The sequence below is a fragment of the Schistocerca piceifrons genome, chromosome 6, assembly GCF_021461385.2.
Source record: "Schistocerca piceifrons isolate TAMUIC-IGC-003096 chromosome 6, iqSchPice1.1, whole genome shotgun sequence".
Classification (NCBI taxonomy): Eukaryota; Metazoa; Arthropoda; class Insecta; order Orthoptera; family Acrididae; genus Schistocerca; species Schistocerca piceifrons.
In genome coordinates this window covers 194,387,409-194,407,315 of record NC_060143.1, presented here as the reverse complement: position 1 = coordinate 194,407,315, position 19,907 = coordinate 194,387,409, and positions in this window count along the sequence as shown.

Here is a 19,907-nt window from a genome sequence, read left to right as displayed (position 1 = left end):
TCGGACATATATTTATGACAAAAGCAAACAACGTCTTGCAGAGTCGACTTCAAAACTATCACAGTCATCATCTTCATCATCATCTTCTTTCTTGCAAGGATTAGGCTATTACCTGTTCCGAACGAACAAACGAAATCATTCCCATCTTTCTCGAGGTCTTACAGTATCACTTTTCCCATTCGGCTCGTAGTCGAGGATCTTCTGGGAAATTCTGTGACCTGGCATTCTTCAATCTTCACGATATTCTTGAATTTTTTCATCCATGTTGAAAATACTAGAATACGTTATAGTATCTTTATTTCTAATCATATCTCTTCTTGTGCAGCCTTTCGTCTTTTTTAGGACTCTCAACGCAGCTCTTTGAATTTTATTTGCTTGTATTTTTTTATTTTTAAATTTGTTTTTCTTTTTTTTGTGGCAACCCAGCTTTTGCTTCCATAGGATATCACAGGAAGTGCTATCACTTTATAAAATTTCATAATGATCTCTTTTTGTGCTTTATGACCCGATGTCCGCTAGTGGTATCGCAGACGGCATTTATTTTCAATATCACTTATACCACATCCTAAATAAGAGATTTGAGACACTTGTTCTAAAACTAAATTATCGAAAATAACTTTTATCTGACTCGATATTTTCTTCAGAATGTCAATATTTTCGTTTTATTACTACAATTTTTAAAGTTGTTCTTCTTACAAATTTCGTTCAGCTGTATACTGATCTTTGGAGGTCATCTTCATTCTTTTGAATAATAAGGATGCCATCTGCAAACAAATGTACATTCAGATATTCCTCATTCATTATCTTAATTCCTCTGTTTACTTTATATTTCTATTTGTAAAGAGTGAAGTTAATGTAAATATTAAAAAGTGTAGCTGATAGTCGACGCCCTTCTCTAACGTCTTGGTTAATAATTATTTCTTCTAGTCGATACCTACCTGTGTATATTACAACGACTGTAGTTTTGAAAAGACTTTTCACTAGCTCTATTAGGTGATAAGGACATCCACATGTCCACATTAGACATAATCTGCCCATGGCTATCACTGCTCGCACGGTCAACAGCGTTCTCAATATCGATAAAGACCATAAGGGTTTCTATATTAAGTTCTCTGTGTTCTTCTATAACACATTTGATTAGAAACACACTGTCTCTGTGTGCACGATTACATGAATGACGTGGTCTAAATCCATTTTGTCCTTCAGAAATAATAGCTTCTGTGATATTGTTCATCCAGTTATTAATTATCTTTAAGGTTATTTTGTAGCTAGCTTTTAGATGACTGCTGCATGTCGATTTTGTGAAGTGTTATACATCCTTGTAAATTGAGATAAACAAAATTACCTCATTGTTCAGTAAGGAATTTTTGTTCAACTCCGACCAATCGACATTTGAAGAGAAAATGCACATGAAAGGAACCAGCGAAATTAGAGGTACCACATGATATGTATCAAGATCAACTAACGTATGCGGAATGTTAATGTGGATGGAGAGCTATTTATTACGCTGCCAGAAATTGGAGGTACTCTGCCCCTGCAATTCTTTCTCGTGCGCGTGTTCTTGCAAGGGCAGTAGTAAATATCTACGTCACAACACGCAAAAGTGTGAAAATGGGCGTAAGTGAACTACAGTTATGGTATGAACACTGCTTTTAGACAATAGCTGTTCAAAATAACTTGATTTAGCTTGACTCCTGGCCCGTGTGTAAATTCCTGAAAAGCGTGTGACATTACAGTTCATACAACCTGGAACCACTGGACAAATTCAGCTTCTGACTGTTTGTTTTTTCCTCGCCTGTGAAATATATCATCACACTATCTGCAGCTACGTCTTTAAGGATATCCTGTTTATCGATAAGCTACACGGCACACTGTTTGGATTTCTGTTGCATGCCATCACGTTACATCAGTTTCCACCACCCCATTACACTAATATGCTGTTATATGCATTTTTTGAGCGTGAATACCTAGCTGCTCGTCCTGTACGGTCTGTAACTCCCATGGAGTTGGACTTTGATCTTATTGGTGCGAAGGTTTGTGATCACTGTGGAGCGGCGTTATCATTCGGTGTTCATGGTGCAAGTTGATGGTTTGTTTTGAATATTTCTTGAATACTTGCAAGGAAATGAAATGCCTACAGCCGATCTTATGATCTTATTTATTTTGTAGCTACCCGTTTCGGAGCTTCAGTGCACCATCTTCAAGCCTTAGTTGATGCTGAAGCGGTTATCACGATGCATATATACTTTGCATCAGTGGCCAAAATGCTGGTTTACGCAGACTATCTGTAACTGTGATTTTACTGGCAGTTGATAGTTGGAGTGCTGACATCACTGTTACAGATGGTCTGCGTAAAACAGTTGTGTTGGACACTGGCGCATTGTATATATTGATCGCGGTAACTCCTTCAGCATCAACTAGGGCCTGAAGATGTTTCATTGAGGTGCTGAAACTATTAGTTACACAATAAATAAGATCATAAGGACAGCTGTAGTTGTTTCATTTTCTTACAATAGTGAACGGCCATGGTCCCCATAACCTTCAGCCAAACGGGTGGATATACAGAAACTTGTTATACAGTCGACCTCTGCGCCTCCCGGACGCTCATTTTCTTTCTCCCTCCTAACGCACATGGTGAGTCATTAGCAGCTAATATTTTTCCCGTTCTGTTAACACAACACTTTCAAATGAGCCTTACTAAAGATTGAATTTGCGACCTCGCAGTCGAGGGGTTGCTTGTTAATAAATTTTCCAACCACCCGACATTTAGATGGACGAGAGGGCTATTATCGCTGCCAGCGAATGAGGTCGCAATACTTCAGTCACGACAGCATTACTACTGGGAGACCGAGCCACCACCATGTCAGATGTAGGAACTTTCAAGTCAAGTTGTAATTTCACAATCTCAGAGCCTCATTCTGAAAATTTGCCTTGTGAAATCATGACCCACTGGGGTATTACCTTCAGTAGATTTACAGATTACCTTCAGTAGTTCTATTCTATGTTAACCAGTTCCGCGACAATAACCCGGTACCTGCGCAGTTTATCCTCAATTTTGATCTTGATCCTAGTATCAGGTTCATCAGATTTGCGTTTGCACAGGTTGTTATTAAATGCTTATTCAGAAGTTGCCATACGTTTCCGTTATTGTGTGAAGAATAAATTCCTAATGATAGTACTTGGATACTATTTTATCCTAATAGTTAACTGTCTAACTTTTCAGATGCGAAAATTAAAGTAATTGGATTACGTGTTTCAAGTAACATTTTATGGGCCCTCCCCAACCTGTATATCAGAAACGGCAAAAGAGTTGTAAAATCAATTGAATGGATTATGTAGTGTCTTAAGAAATTATAAAATGAACATAAACTGTTGTATCGGCCGCCGCACAGCAGCCGTCAACTCGGCGCGGCGTGCTACATCACACAGTGAGTACCGCTGGTGCCGCACACGATGTCAACAAGTGGCGCAAGTGAACGCGTCGTCGCGGGGTTAGCGGCAACGTACACACCACTATCAATACGGATTACCCTGGCGGCGCTGCCCTTCCCACCAGAGTGAGCTGGTCTAGCGGTTCTAGGCGCTCAGTCGGGAACTGCGTGACTGCTGCGGTCGCAGGTTCGAATCCTGCCTCGGGCATGGATGTGTGTGATGTCCTTAGGTTAGTTAGGTTTTGGTAGTTCTATGTTCTAGGGGACTAATGACCACAGATGTTAAGTCCCATAGTGCTCAGAACCATTTGAACCAGAGTGAGCAACCGTATAAGGGCGCCATCTACCAACACTCTGATTGGCCGGACCTGCGTATTTAAGCGAGCTCCCTGAGACCGTTTAACCGTTCAATCTTCGTCGATGACTGTGTTACTACCCGGCTGCTGAATTCACGACGACCGAACCGTACTGTGGCCTCCCTGGCTGGAAAACTTGCGACGCGTCGGTATCGACCGGTTGGCAGTGGTTTGGACTTGTATTCTCTACTAGTGACTCTGATTTCTCCTTGGCACTACAGCCAGCGAAGTTTTGTGTAGTCGAACTTAAGTTTTGTTTCGAGTGACAGAAAAATAAATTTGGTTATCACGGAATATTAGTTCTGTTACAGTGCGGACATAACATAAACAAAAGTGAATTGAAGTAGTGAGAAGTATAGTTGTAATATACCAGATGAAGCTGAGAAAAAGTAATGAAGACAGAAGACACAAAAAATGGCAGACGAGTTTTTTTTTATTTGGGTAACAAAATAAGTAACTATGGCAGAAGTAAAGAGAATATAAAATGCACTGTGGCAGTAACAAGAAAGACTTTTCTGGAAAGATAAAAAGTTGTTAATACTGAATAAATTTTTAAGTGTAAGAAAAAATTTTTTTTAAAAAAATAGAAGAAGTCTGTTAAGTAAGAGAACATGAACATTGGTGCTCCTCACTGTGACAATGAAATATGCTATTAACGGGCGGAGAGACGGTAAACAGAAGAACAGACACCGCAGAAGAATTCGCACGTGTGGAGTAGTGTTGACAAGGAAGATTGAACTGCACGACGTATTCATTGACCAGTAAGTGTGAAGGCGGTACGAATGAGGGCTCTCTAGAGGTCGCTGTTTTTCTCCTTTGGACGCGGAACTGTTTTTCAGCATTCCGATAAGTCTTTTCGTCGTCAATAGAGCAGAATAAACGAGATGTGTACGCCTGGTGTGTAGGCTCGGAAGAATACAGCTCAGCCCGGAGGAGTGTGATGCCCATTTCCCCGGCTTCGGCACAACAAGTCGGCGCTAAAGGAAAAGGAAACAAGCGGTGACAAAAGAAAGGGGGTGGCGGCGGGCCTGCGTTGTTTGGGATGCGGGCGGGGACGCCGCTGTTTCGCCACTTCGGCCGAGGGCTGCGCGCGCCTGCGGAATGCGTGATGAGAGCAGCAGCTATCAGGAGCATTTGTGCCCTGCCGTCCAGGCCAGTCCTTTACTCTTTGGAACTTTTTTCCCCTAAATGCTTCCTCGTAGATTTCTGAAAGATTGTAAAACTGGCGTTCTTCAGCTTATTTTATTGTTAATAAATGAATGTTGGACGAACTGCAAGATCCCCGACCCTTGGTACACAGCGGAAGTAATTTCTCTTTGTCAAGGAATGGAAACGTAATGACTATAAAATCCGTTTGCTGTGCATCGTCAGATTGACCCTTTGTTTGAAATTTCCTTACCTTCAGTCTTCTATACTGTTTGAACTTCCGTTGAAAACACTGTAATTTTTGTCAAGCGCAATTTTATGTGCATAACGTAGTAGGTCATTATAATGCTCATGCCGTAAACTGTATCGAGTATCCTTGAAATGCGCAAACACCAGTTTTTGTAACAAGTACGCCTTATCCTCCGTTGATAAGTATAATTTTTCTTAGATTAGATTAGATTAGTACTTGTTCCATAGATCATGTATACGACACTTCGTAATGATGTGGAACGTGTCAGGTTAATAAACGGTGTCTATACAAGATGTTGCATTAGACAAAATATTACATGACACTCGATATTTTAATTTTTTATTTTTCTTTGTGGAGGTTGGGAAATTACCCACTTACTATATCTAAAAATTCATCTAATGAGTAGAAGGAGTTGCCATTAATAAATTCTTTTAACTTCCTTTTAAATGGTATATGGCTATCTGTCAGATTTTTTATGCTATTAGGTAAGTGATCAAAGACTTTTGTGGCAGCATAATTTACCCCCTTCTGAGCCAAAGTTAGATTTAACCTTGAGTAGTGAAGATCATCCTTTCTCCTAGTGTTGTAGCCATGTACATTGCTATTACTTTTGAATTCGTTCGGATTGTTAATAACAAATTTCATAAGTGAATATATACAGGGTGTCCCAGCTATCTTGTCCACCCAAAATATCTCTGGAAAAATAACAGCTATTGTAAAACGACTTTCACCGGTATCAATGTAGGGTTGGGGCCCATGAATGTACATCTTTGGAAACATTCTAAAACGAAAGCATATGTGTTTTTTAACACAAACTTGTTTTTTTTTAAATGGACCTCCCATATTTCTTCTTCAGCAATCCATAGCATGACAAAGCACATACACAATGGCGTTGATTGCATCGCAATATTCCCATTACATCCCGAGATATTGAGACGCTAAGTTGACGCTTGAAACACCCGACATGCGCTGCTAGCGCACGTCCTAAGGCTCAGGCGTGAACCCCATGCTGCCCGTAATCGCGATGTGATTGACATGTGTAATCGCACCTCCATACTTATCAAGAGGTCCGAAACGAATAATACGGTCTGCTGCCATCAACTCTCATAAGCACATAATGGTTTCCCTCTTGCACGTTTTACGTATCTGCGTACACAATATGAACCAGTACCGATCGGTGTACACCCGTCAGGTTGTCTTATTTATCCTACACACCCAAAATAAGGTTTATCTAATGCGTTATATGACCCATTGTGCCTGTCGTGCAGGGCCTGGCTCTACCTAGCCAAGTGTCCAACGTAGTTCCCACTACTGCCACAGTTACCACTTCGCCTTGCTTATGATTTGCGACCCATGCAAACTCCTGTACTCCACCACCCTCCGAGCATCCCATTTGTTGTTGCTTTGGCGTGCAGTACACCGCTTGCCAGTGTAGTCGTGCATCAGAGTAATCTACTGACGGCACGGAGGTAGTACACATTGTGAATAAACGTTGTGTTGTGGAACTTATACTGTACAGTATAATGTACACACATGAAAATATGGTAGAAATGCTGCTGATCTATGGAGAATGTACGTTGACGGGAAATACGTTATGAGATTGCTTGTTTGTCGATAGTACTTTTAGCGAACATTATGATTATTAAGTTTATATGTCTGTTTTCTACCCTACTCTACATACCTGTACTGTACCCTGTTGTAGGTGGACGAAATGCTGTTCAGGCAGAACGACTGTACAGAAGACGATTCCCTGACAAGCCATCGCCTTCGCGCCGGATGTTTGGTCGTCTCACATCTCGTCTACGTGAAACGGGAAGCTTAAATCCAAGACCTCGACATCGTCCTAGAACACGCACAGATGAACGTGCTGAAGTTGCTGTGCTCGCTACCATAGCTGTGAATCCTCAAATCAGCACACGTCAAATTGAACGTGAAGTTGGTGTGTCGAAATCAAGTGCACAGCGTATTCTTAAACGTCATAAATTTCATCCTTACCATGTTCATTTACACCAGGATCTTCATGGAAATGACTTCCGCAATAGGGTAACATTTTGTCGGTGGGCTCAGCAAAAACTTCTGACTAATCGAAAATTTTTTGCAGATGTTCTCTTTACCGACGAGGCATCATTCTCCAACAAAGGAATTGTCAATATGAGGAATATGCATTATTGGTCCGCAGACAATCCAAAATGGCTCCGTCAGGTAGAGCATCAACGTCCGTGGAAAGTTAATGTTGAGTGTGGGATTATTGGAGATACCATTATCGGACCTTTCTTTACAAATGGCATCCAAAATGGCAGACAATACTCCAGATTTATACGACACAATCTTCCTGTTCTCTTGGACACCGTACCTCTGAACCGAAGAATGGTCATGTGGTATCATCATGACGGATGCCCTGCACATAACGCCCTACGAGCATGACGACTTCTGAACCGTAAGTTCCCTGGTAGGTGGATTGGACGAGGTGGCCCAGTTAGGTGGCCTGCCCGATCTCCGGACCTCACACCGCTGGATTATTTTCTTTGGGGAGCAATAAAGGATGCTGTTTACTAACATGAACCAACAACACAGGAGGACATGAAGCAACGCATTATTGATGCTTGTACAGGCATCAATGAGGAAACAGTAGCACGAAGTAGGGCATCCTTCATCCGCAGAGTGACCCTATGTATGCAAGCCAATGGGCATCACTTTGAGCACGAGATGTGAACGCTATGTTTAATATGTAGTGCTGGTATCACAGTGGAAGTTTCTACAAAGGGCCATTTTACCCAGTGATGTTAAGAAACATTTGTTTGCAACAATTTGTCATTTAACGCATTAAATAAAATAACATTGATAATTATGTGATAACAAAACTAATTGGTTAAACATGTTTACATTCATCTTCTATGTCCTACCTGAACTTCCCAAATCAAAACATTTTTACCTAAACAATGGTTAACGTTGAACGGCATTACCTTTTTAGTAACGGATTAACGATAAGCGAAGTTAACTTTGTGACTAACGTTGCGGTTCACAGATATGTTACAGAACCGCATCACCCCTAGCCTATGGGATAAATACCTGCTGGAATGTACAACGTTAATGCAGGTTGGCAGCAGACCGTATTATTCGTTTCGGACCTCTTGATAAGTATCGAAGAGTGATTACGCATGTCAATCACATCGCGATTACGGGCAGCATGGGGTTCACGCCTGAGCCTCAGGACGTGCGCTAGCAGCGCCTGTCGGGTGTTTCAAGCGTCAACTTCGCGTCTTAATATCTCGGGATGTAATGGGAATATTGCGATGCAATCAACGCCATTGTGTATGTACTTTGTCATGCTATGGATTGCTGAAGAAAAATATAGGAGGTCCATTTAAAAAAAACATAGATTTGTGTTCAAAAACACATATGCTTTCGTTTTAGAATGTTTCCAAATATGTACTTTCATGGGCCCCATCCCTACATTGATACCGGTGAAAGTCGTTTTCCAATAGCTGTTATTGTTCCAGAAATATTTTGGGTCGACAAGATAGCTGGGACACCCTGTATATTGTGAGGCTACAGTGAAGATTTCCAGCTCTTTAAGCAGGATGATCTTGGATGAGCTCCAGCAATTATTCTGATTACATGCTTTTGTGCAATGAACACTCTTTTACTCAATGATGAGTTACTCCAGAATATGATGCCATACGAAAGCAGAGAATGAAAATAGCCGTGGTAAGCTAATTTACTCAGATGTATGTCGCCAAAATTTGCAATGACCCTAATAGCATAAGTAGCTGAACTCAAACGTTTCAGCAGATCCTCAGTGTGTTTTTTCCAGTTCAACCCCTCATCAATGCACAAACCTAGAAATTCTGAATATTCTACCTTAGCTATCGATTTCTGATCGAAGTCTATATTTATTAATGGGGTCATTCCATTTGCTGTGTGGATCTGTATATACTGTGTTTTGTCAAAGTTTAATGAGAGCACATTTGCAGAGAACCACTTAATGATTTTCTGAAAAACATCGTTTACAATTTCACCAGTTAATTCTTGTCTGTCGGATTTGATAGCTATACTTGTATCATCGGCAAAAAGTGCCTGCTTTGCATCTTCGTGGATATAGAATGGCAAATCATTAATATATATTAATAACAGCAGAGGACCCAAGACCGAACCTTGCGGCACCCTATTCTTTATTGTTCCCCAGTTTGAGAAATCACCAGTTTTTTGCATAGTATGTGAACTGTTTATTTCAACTTTCTGCACTCTTCCAGTTAGGTGTGAATTAAACCATTTGAGCACTGTCCCATTCATACATTAAGCACTGAATGGTCATATTGCTGTAGACTTATTCGAAATCTTTTCATAACTGCTTTTTGACTGTGCTGCGGATGATCTTCGACACCCGTAATTATGTTTCGTACCCGCTCGTTGGACAACGATTGTCCCTGACTACGTTTCACTGGAGAAGGCCTTCATGTCCGAGAAGGATTATGAACCACATGGCTCGACGCCTATTTCAGTACCACTTTCACTTGTTAAGCACTTATCTTCATCATTGTTCTCTTCATGTACATTGTCTGCAAAATCAAGCAGATACGACACCACATATTCCACTGACTCAGCTTGCATAAACGCTAATGTTTAATCTGGCACTTCTTTCTTAATCTGCGAAACTCCTTGGGTTCCTTTCTGATGAAATATCAACTTCGACAATTGGTGGCGTAGATATAATGCAATGTTTTCTTTGTTTATGTTACCATTGCCCTTTTTTATATCAACAACACTAGCACTGTAGCACTGTGAGTTACTCGTTGATTAAGCTGCTCAACTATGCTGTGCAGCCTTATACTGTGTTCTCCACATGATGCCGCCAGTCCTGGCCACTTTTGCCAATAGCAAGCAATATTGTGGCTCATGGTAGACAATATGTGGGACCTCAAATGCCGTAAACATCATAGGCCTTTTGCGACCTCGCACTCAAGGGGTTTCTTACAACTTCTCGAAACATGTCAGATTAGGGGGCGGATGAAGCTGACGAATGTGACAGAGCAGGTAAGTGGTTCAAGATGAGAAGTGAGACGATAACATGTAAAGTTAACTAACAAGGAAGAAGGACCAGAAGTGAAGTGATTCCTACGTGAATGTAACAGAAAAAGTAACCTGGGTTCGTTGCCTTTTTCAATACATGCAGTATTTGGTTGAATGGGGTCTGAATCTTCTGAGCTTCTAATGACCATTATGCTCCTCAGAGAGCACCGGTTCCCTTCTCTGGGCTATGTTTTACTTGGTTAAGCAATGATTTCTTGTCTATCATTCTCCCCTGTAAAACGTCGTTTCTCGCTATTTCGGTTTCTCACTTTGGCAGCTGAGGCAGTTTCCCTTCGGCGTAGATACTCTTCTCTGCCACTCTGGAAAAAGTTTAGATGAATCGGTGTCCATTGGTCTTATATCCTTAAACAAAGATTTTTGTAACAGCTATGTGTTTGGGGGCGTCTCACGGGTTACATTGGCCTAGCTTGTGGCTTTCGTATGACCTGGAAGTAGTTCTAAGTTCTAGGGGCTGATGACCTCAGGTGTTAAGTCCCATAGTGATCAGAGCCATTTGAGCCACAGATTGCGATAATGACACCATAGCTCTGCCGAAACAGGTAATCTAGTAAAATTTTTCTTTAGTAATCTTCACTTGCAAAGTTTTCTTCGGTTACCTTACACTGGAGAACGCTCCCAGACTGACCATGTAAGGAATATACACCAAAGTTACCTCCCCCTCGTGGGTCACTACATAATTCTATTCTTCTTTAGATAATTTTTGATAATGTTTTACAATCATGGCTTATTAACTTAATGGTTCAAAAAACGGCTCTGAGCACTATGGGACTTAACATCTATGGTCATAAGTCCCCTAGAACTTAGAACTACTTAAACCTAACTATCCTAAAGACATCACACAACACCCAGTCATCACGAGGCAGAGAAAATCCCTCACCCCGCCGGGAATCGAACCCGGGAACCAGGGCGTGGGAAGCGAGAACGCTACCGCACGACCACGAGCTGCGGACAATGCTTCTGTAATACACTTTTCAGAGCTTTCCGACTTTGGTGTTGGTATTATCATATTCTTCTTGGAGGTTATTTCGCCTGTGTAACATATCTCACACAGCAAATAGAGCAGTTTTCTCATGGTTAGTCCTCCCAATGATTCTAATAATTCCATGTCAGCGTCATCTAGCCCTTGTAATTTGCTTACGTGTTTCACTGCGATTGCTTTTTTCTTCTCACAATATCACAACATGCGTCTCGTTATCATTCATTTCCTCTTCCCATTCCATAATATTGGACTCTATTTGCTTTACGCAGACCTTCTATGTTGTTCAGCCTTCCCTTCTTTGATTAGCACTGGCTTGAAGTCTGAGGTTTTGTTGTTAGTACAACCACCTCTCTCTTGAACCTTCCGATAAGCGATGTGCATTTTTCCAGTAGCTATACGTGTTTTAAAAGCTATGCATTTCTTATCCGGCCATTCCTGTTGACCGTTTTGTACATTCCCTCGCTCTTAAACGTTAGACGACTGTGTTCTCTTTTGCCTGTTTCATGTGTTGCTCTTTTATGTTTTCTCAATATCTTGTGTGTTGTACAAGGGTTTACATTGCACATCAGGTGTATTCGCAATTGCGAATAATGATTACCATCGGCTGTAGAATGGAACGACAACGAAAATTTGTCCCAGACCGGTTCACAGAAATATAGTAAGATGAACCACGATCTCCGTTATACACTTCACATACCTGAAATGTACGATAAGCAATAACTTCTCGGCTGTTAAAAGTCTCCTGCCCTGATACGGTCTCCAATTTACCACTACAAACTAGAGCCACAGTAATCCAACCATTACCATGTGCACTAGCATCAGCATTAGTAAGTGTAAAATTCAGTACGCACCCACAAAACACTGAAGGACCATGAAGAATAACTTGCGCACCTACTCCGCTCTTCGTAGTAATAGATGTACGGGGTGTTCAAAAAGTCTCTCCGCAGTGCCGTATGATTGTTAGCAGCGCGGGCCGTATGATTGTTCGCCTGGGTTACTTCCCTTCAAGTGGACTCTCCAAACATTCCACTGTTTCGCTTATCTTAGCCAGCGTCAGTAGCATCGTTGGTGTGTGTGTGTCTTTACGTGTTGACGTGAACGTTTAAGTTTAGTTCCTTTGTTCGTTTGTTTCGTTTTTGTCAATGTTAAAATGCTAACCATTGAAGAACGTGTGTTTTTAGTTGAAGAAGTGTTGAAAGCTGGCGGTAAATACACAGTTCCAGTTCGTCAAACATTTAATTCAGTTTTCCCGGAGACAACACTCCCAAATCGCGATACTGTGCGAGATTCGATTAACAAAATTTGAAGTACGGTTTCAGTGACAGGTGCTCCGAGAACTGCATTCTGAGCATACAATACTCGATATTTCCAATAAAACGTCCGTGAATCCGAACAAGTCAGTAACAAAACTAGCCCAGGATCTCGATGTTAGTGTTGGAACGGCCCACACAGCTGTAAGAAAAAAATTAGAACTTTTTCCATACAAAGTGACAGTCGTGTAAGAACTGAAAAAGACTGATCATGGCAAGAGACTGCATTATTGTCAATTGTTCAAGAATTTCGTTCAACAAAAGGATGGAGATACTATTAACGAAACGTTTTTCACTTATGAGGCATGGTTTCATTAATCCAGGTACATGAACTCGCAAAATTCTAGTGTGTGGAGTATTGCAAATCCATTGTGTATTCATGAAGAACCACTTCATTCTGTGAAAATAGGAGTTTGGATTGCAATTACAAGACGTCGGATTATGGGTCCCATATTTTTTTTCAACGAAACAATAAACGCACAACGATACTGCAGTGATATTCTGTAACCATTCATAGGAGAACTTGTGTTAAGTGAAATACTGAAGTTATTTTCAACAACCGCGCATACAGATCGCGTTTCATTGTCACTGCTTGCTGATGTTTTTAGTGATCGCATAATTTCACAGGGACTTTGGCCTCCACGATCGCCTGACCTAACACGACCTGACTTTCTTCTGGGGCGTAGCGAAAGCAACTGTCTATAAAAACCGTCCAAAATCCATCTAGGAATTGAAAACTGCAATGTCCACTTTCACTGCTTCTGTTACAGAAGATATGTTACATCTTGTGTTTGGAAACATGAGTAGACGAATTGAATTGCGTATTCAACAACAGGGGGGGATACTTTCAACATTTAATGTTAAAATTTGTAAGTAAAAACGAATATTCGATAAATTAATAACTTGTATTTCACTGAGTTTCATTTCGGTATATTCACTGCAGCATATGGCACCCGCGGCTAACAATCATATGGCACTGCGGAGAGACTTTCTGAACAGCCCGTATTATCAATAGCTTTATACACTATAAAGCGAAAACGCCTTCTCCTCCTAAAATAACGCGGCGTAGCTTTCTGTGTCGATGCTGCTGCACGTGCGGCTGCTCGACGACTTAAGCCGTCTTACCAGAAACGTCACTTTCATAGCTGACAATTATCAGAACAAAGCCGTCCTTATCAGCTTCCGATCGGGGAGCAATAGCACGCGCGACGCTAAGTAAATGTAGTAGCGTGGCGCTAGAACGCCCAGTGGGCAACGCAAAGTACAGTACCTCAAAAGTTCATTTTATTCGTTATAGTTCGTTGCGTTTGGTCTGAGCGGACGGCACAATACATCCGTTTAAGTTGAACGTCGATTCCTTTACACACTTTTTTAATTTTTTTTATTATAAAGAGCAAGCAGCCATGTGACCGAACACGCTGAGCTACCGTGCCGGCTACTAATTTGGTTACCCGTCCACGATTCAACGTCGGATAGTCAAACTGTCACCGGCATCGTAACTCAGCGTGTTTGCTCAGAGGATTAACTGCCCACTGTAACAAAAAAAGTGAGTTAATGGATCAACGACGAACTGAAATGAGTGTCTTGCGATGTCCGCCCCGAGCAGATGCAACGAACGAAAACTAACAAAATGAGATTAAAAAAAAAAAAAAAACTGTGAGACGACCGCTCGCGATAAGCGGGAAATCGTGTTCGAGTCCCGGTCCTGCACAAATTTTCTTTGTTGTCATTCCGTTCTACCGCCGATGTGAGTCATTACTCGCAGTTGCGAATTCACCTGATGTGTCTCGTAACGGCTGTGGTCGCCGCAACGCATCTTCATCAGAATAACACAGGCACTCCAATATTGGATTTATAATGGGTCTTACATTATTGTATTCTTGTTCCTCTGCTGCCTTCACTATTTCATCTCCTAAAACAACTCATTTAACATCTATTATGTTTTTCCAACCTGTTTCAGTCTCTTATCGTATAATTATACTTTTCAAATTATCACTAATCTCTGGTCTCATCCTCTTAATTTGTTATTCTTGTGCAATATTGAGTTTTAAACTACATTTCATAATTGATAAGTTATAGTCGCTGCCGAAACCTCTCCCTAGACAAGTTTTGTAGCCAAACTCTGTTCCCTACAACTCTCCCTCACCATTGTATGATTTATCTGAAGATTTTCAATGTTTCTAAGTCTCTGTCACGTATGCACCTTTCTTCCAGGATTATTTAGGTAAAGGTCCTCATTCAAATTCCAGTCCTCACTCTTAACGTATGGAATGAAATGCGAAATGTGGGTATAGAAGTACTGGCCGGGACTCCCCTTCTGGGGAGTCCGGTCGCAGGATGAAAGTCATTTTACTTGACGCCACTTCGGTAACTTGCACGTCGATAATGACGAAATGATAATGTGAACAACAGCCACACACACACACACACACACACACACACACACACACACACACACACACACATAGTGTCCGGAGTGCAGAGAGTGCGTATACGTGCACACACACACACACACACACACACACACACACACACACACACATCCACATAGAGTCCGGATTGTAGACAGTGCGTGCTCTAGCTGGGAATCGAGCCTCGCGCCCCATTACCGAAAGTCAGCAGTGATCAAAATTTGCCGACAGTGTACGGACTGATTGCTTTTAATTCAACATTGATTTTTTCCCAAACGTCTTCATTATTTATGGAGCTAGTGGGTAAGTGTACTTGTAAAACTGTAGTGTGTCGATTTGTAGTTCCATTCCAGCTGAGCAGCAGAGGTAATGTCGTAAACAGAATGGGGAAAAGTCATTGGAAGTTCTGACCCATTCGAAGATTTGTGGCTATAAGTGGCGTATGGCACCAGTGTAATCACAATCTACAGTGGGGTGACAAAAGTCATGGGATAACGGTACACACGTATACAGATGGTTGTACACATGGTATGAAAGGACAGTGAATTGCCGGAGCCGTCGTTTGTACACAGGTCATTCATGTGAAAAGATTTCTGACGTGTTTGTAGGCGCACAGCCGGAATTAACAGACTTTGGACGCAAAATGGTAGTTGAAGCTAGACGCATGAGACATTCCGTTTCGGAAGTCGTTAGTGAATTCAGTATTCCGAGACCCATAGTGTCAAGAGTGTGCCGAGAATACCAAATTTCAGGCATTACCTCTCACCACGGACGATGCAGTCGCCGACGGCCTTCATTTTACGACCGAGAGCAGCGGCGTTTGCGTAGAGTTGTCAGAGCTGACGGCCAATCAACACTACGTGTGATAACAGCAGAAATTAATGTGGGCGTGCGAGGAACAGCTCCGGTAGGACAAAGTGACGAACTTTGGCATTAATGGGCTGTGGCAGCAGCGACCACCTCTACTCCGCTCGTGACCGTATCGGTTGGCCCCTACACGACTGAAAATTTGTGGCCTGTCAGACCATTTCCGATTTCAGTTGGTAAAAGATGATGACAGGATTCGAGTGTAGTGCAGACTCCACGAAGCCATGGACCCAAGGTGTCAAGAAGCACTGTAGGCTACAAGACAGTGGTGGGTCCATAATGGTGTGGGATGTGTTTAGATGGAATGAAGTGGATCATTTAGTCCAACCGAGCCGATCACTGAGTGGAAATATTTATGTTCGCTCAGTTGGAGGCTATCTGCAGTCATTCATAGAATTCATGTCCCCGAACAACGATGAAATTTTTACGGGTGACCATGTTCCATTCGGCGATTTGTTTGTAGGACATTCTGGACAATACGAATAAATGTTTTGGCCACTCAGATTACCCTACATGAAGCCAGTCAGATATGTATGGGACATAATCAAGAGGTCAGTTCTTGCACAACATCCTTCACTGGCAACACTTTCACAGTAATGGCCATCTATAGAGGCAGCACGGCTCAGTTTTCTGCAGAGGCCTTCCAACGAGTTGTTGAGTCCATGTCACGTCGAATTGCGAGGAGGATGTTAGAAGATATCCGATAACTTTTATCACCTCAGTGTATGAGCAGGTGTGCGGTAGTACGGCTGCACGTAATGAGGAAACAATTTTAAGATGCTTGGCTCGTAGTACATAGGATATCACAGAAGAACTGGGTTTTCCGAAGGCAGCAGTATTTAGGGTCATCGTGAATATCGCAGAACAGTATTCACAAGCCTATACAGTCACACAGGACAATCACAAGTGTTTCACTTGTAGATGTCTCGTCGTCTTCACATTGTCATAAGGTCCGGTCTGCAGTCTGCTGTGGGTTGCATCACTGCCGATTCGAGTGTGGGCTGTCAGGCATCATTTCTGCCACGAATGTACAGAGAAATGTGCGCCCCATAGCCTTTAGCAGCCAATCGCCGATATCACTTAAGATCCTATTTGATTTTGGCGCTCGGTATAAATATCAAGATGAAAACTCAATAAGGTGAAGAGTATTCTTGAAAAGGCCCCAAGCCTGATTCATGCGGAACTATGGAATGAGTGGTACTAAGAGGTAAGTGTGCAGGAGTGAGCGCTACGACGTCATAGTGGGTGGGACGGCGGCGCTGGCGTGATGCAGGAGGCTGTGCAAGGCGCCGAACCTCCCCTCACCACCCTGCGGGCGACCGTTAAGGAAGTCTCCTCGGCGTCGTAAAGGTAGCCGTTATCATCGAACTATATTAGAAGCGCGTTAATCTAAGGGCAGTTCGCAACCCGTTTATTTGGATGGCGAGGCTCTTAACGGCCGGAGACTAGGTCCTGCGGTCCTGAGCTGTTATCTGGATCATAACTTTCTCCTCCTGCAGCGCGCACTACGCCTCGTATACACAACCTGGTTTGCCTCAGGGGCAGGCGGTATCGATCTCAAAAGTGTGTTTGGCGCTGTGTGGTTCAGACATGAGTGAGAAAGCTTTCTCCTGATCAGAGTCCTCGTATTCTTGATCAGGAAGAGTACAAACAACCAAGCAAATTCATGCAACATATGTGTGAGTTTCATCTAAAGTTTTATGCACCTCTTGACCAAATATTCAGGGTCCTGCAAAAGGTAGAAACATACAAGCAAAGAAAGATGCAAAAGGTAATATCTTTATAAGTGAACAACAAATAATATGCCTTTTTATGTTAGATGGTTTTAAAACTTACATCTGGTAAATGGCGTCTTCCATTGCCGACACCTTGACAAAACCAATACCTGAAGTTCTTCGTGCCGCTATCGGTGACATGGCAGCCACTTTCTGGATTACTGCCGCGTTAAGTGCTTACAGGGTTGTGTGGCGATGTTTCTTCAGCCTTTAAGTGTCCTCAAAGGAAAACATCACAACGTGACCTTAGAGGTCAGACAATGTCTCCTTGTGAAGAGAGAAGACGTCCTGGAAACGTCTCAAAACTTCTACAGAACGCTGAGGAATGGACTGTTGCTCCATCTTGTTGCAGTATTTAACTTAGGTCGGAGGAAGGTCTCTACTTTGTGACAGAAGCGATGTTAATTAACACTTACTGTTGTACTATCTTCTTAGAAAAAATACAGACCCCACACACAATATTCGGCACCGGCGAGCCAAATTGTCACACAGTAACTGTGAAATGGTCTTTGGTGAGGTTCCTAAGGGTTTGTGCTGGCCAATACCGGACGTTTTGCTTACTTACAGTACCTGACAAGTGGAAGTGGGTCTCAGCAGAAGGAATCTAAATTGTACCAGGGCGAATGTCTTGAATGTCCTGACACGAAGCTAAACAAGCTTCATAACCTCTCTCACTTAATTTCTGGCTAACCACGATTTTGCATGGGTGCATGTGAGGACCTCTGTGCAGGATTCTCCGATCAGACAGTCCCAGGGCAGCTACATGTCTAAGTGATGAACACTTTGGGGATTGCTGGACGGATGCTCTCACACACGCCTTATTTTCCGACGTTGTTACAGTTCGAGGTCGGTGAGCAGATTTTCTTTTCACTATAGAACCTTACGTTCTAAACTTTGATACGCAAACTGGAATAGCTTTTGTATGAATGCAGTCTCGCTGCGATAACATTGACTAAAATGTTCTCGGGTTTCCAAGCGCGTTAACTGCTTAAAACTACACGAGCTTTCGGCCAAACACTCCTTTGGCCATTGTCAAGTGGTCATACCACTTGACAATGGCCAAGGAGTGCTTGGCTGAAAGCTCGTGTAGTTTTAACCAATTGACGCGCTTGGAAACCCGAGAACATTTTATGGAATAGCCTTTGTATCAGGAACAGAATTATGTGGCCCAAGTTCGAACCGAATGCGAGATGCTCACTGAGTAATACTCACAGAACCAACATTACGAATATACACCACACCCAGGGTAAGATGCTCACCTAGCCAAGTTATTGATGCCTACCGAAAATGGCACATAGTGTGCTCACCACAAGTCACACACCGGCCTCTTCAAATAAGGTAATTCTTTTTGCCAGGCCCCTTATCATATCGTACACGTCTAAAGTAATCCAAGAGATTCGCGGAAAACGTCAAATAGGAATATACAATAGTCAGGTCTTACAGTAATTATCAAAAGTTGCAGGGCTATGACGAAAATATGGAAACACCGTGAGAAATGCTTGCTTCAACATAAATGCAGATGCCAGTCAAGCGTAAGGGTAACTTTCTTCCATTTGACCACCTGTGCAATGTCCTCAACACATTACAAGTGCCAGCCATAATCAGAACAGTGTTCTGTGTAGTGCATTACGATGGAGGTGAGTGAATTTGAAACTGGGCGAAATATTGGTGCTCGTATGGTGAGTGATTCCGTAATCAAGGTGGCCGAAGGGTTTGGTTTTTAAAGATTCACCATACCAAAATACGAAAAATATCACCCGCTAAGTCACAGCGCCGACGAATGTCAGTTTTGAGTTATCGTGACAGACGCTCACTGAAGAGTATTTCGGGGAAAAATAAGAGGACGACATCTGCAACAGCAACTGCAGAAATGAAGTCGCACTCGCGAACCCTGTCAGCACCAAAATAACACGAAGGGAGCTCCATAAACAGCGAACTGCTGGCCGAGCTGGAATTAAAAAACCACCTAAAATGATGCCAACGCTCGCGTTAGGACAACGTGATGCCACAGACATAAAACCTGCTACGGAAAAATTGAAGAAAATCATTTTGTCTGATGGACCTTAGTTGCACACTGTAACTAATTTCTGAGTAGATGACGTTGTAACGCCGGAAATGCATATCCTCCAATTTCCATCTATTGTACTGTAAATTTTTTCATTATGTTGTTACCTGAATATATAACATTTCTGTGTCTTTGTATATTGTAATTGTTTTACTATTTGTATATATATGCATTTATGTCGATGTATAATTGGTTTGTTTTGTAAAGATTATTTGTATTTATACGC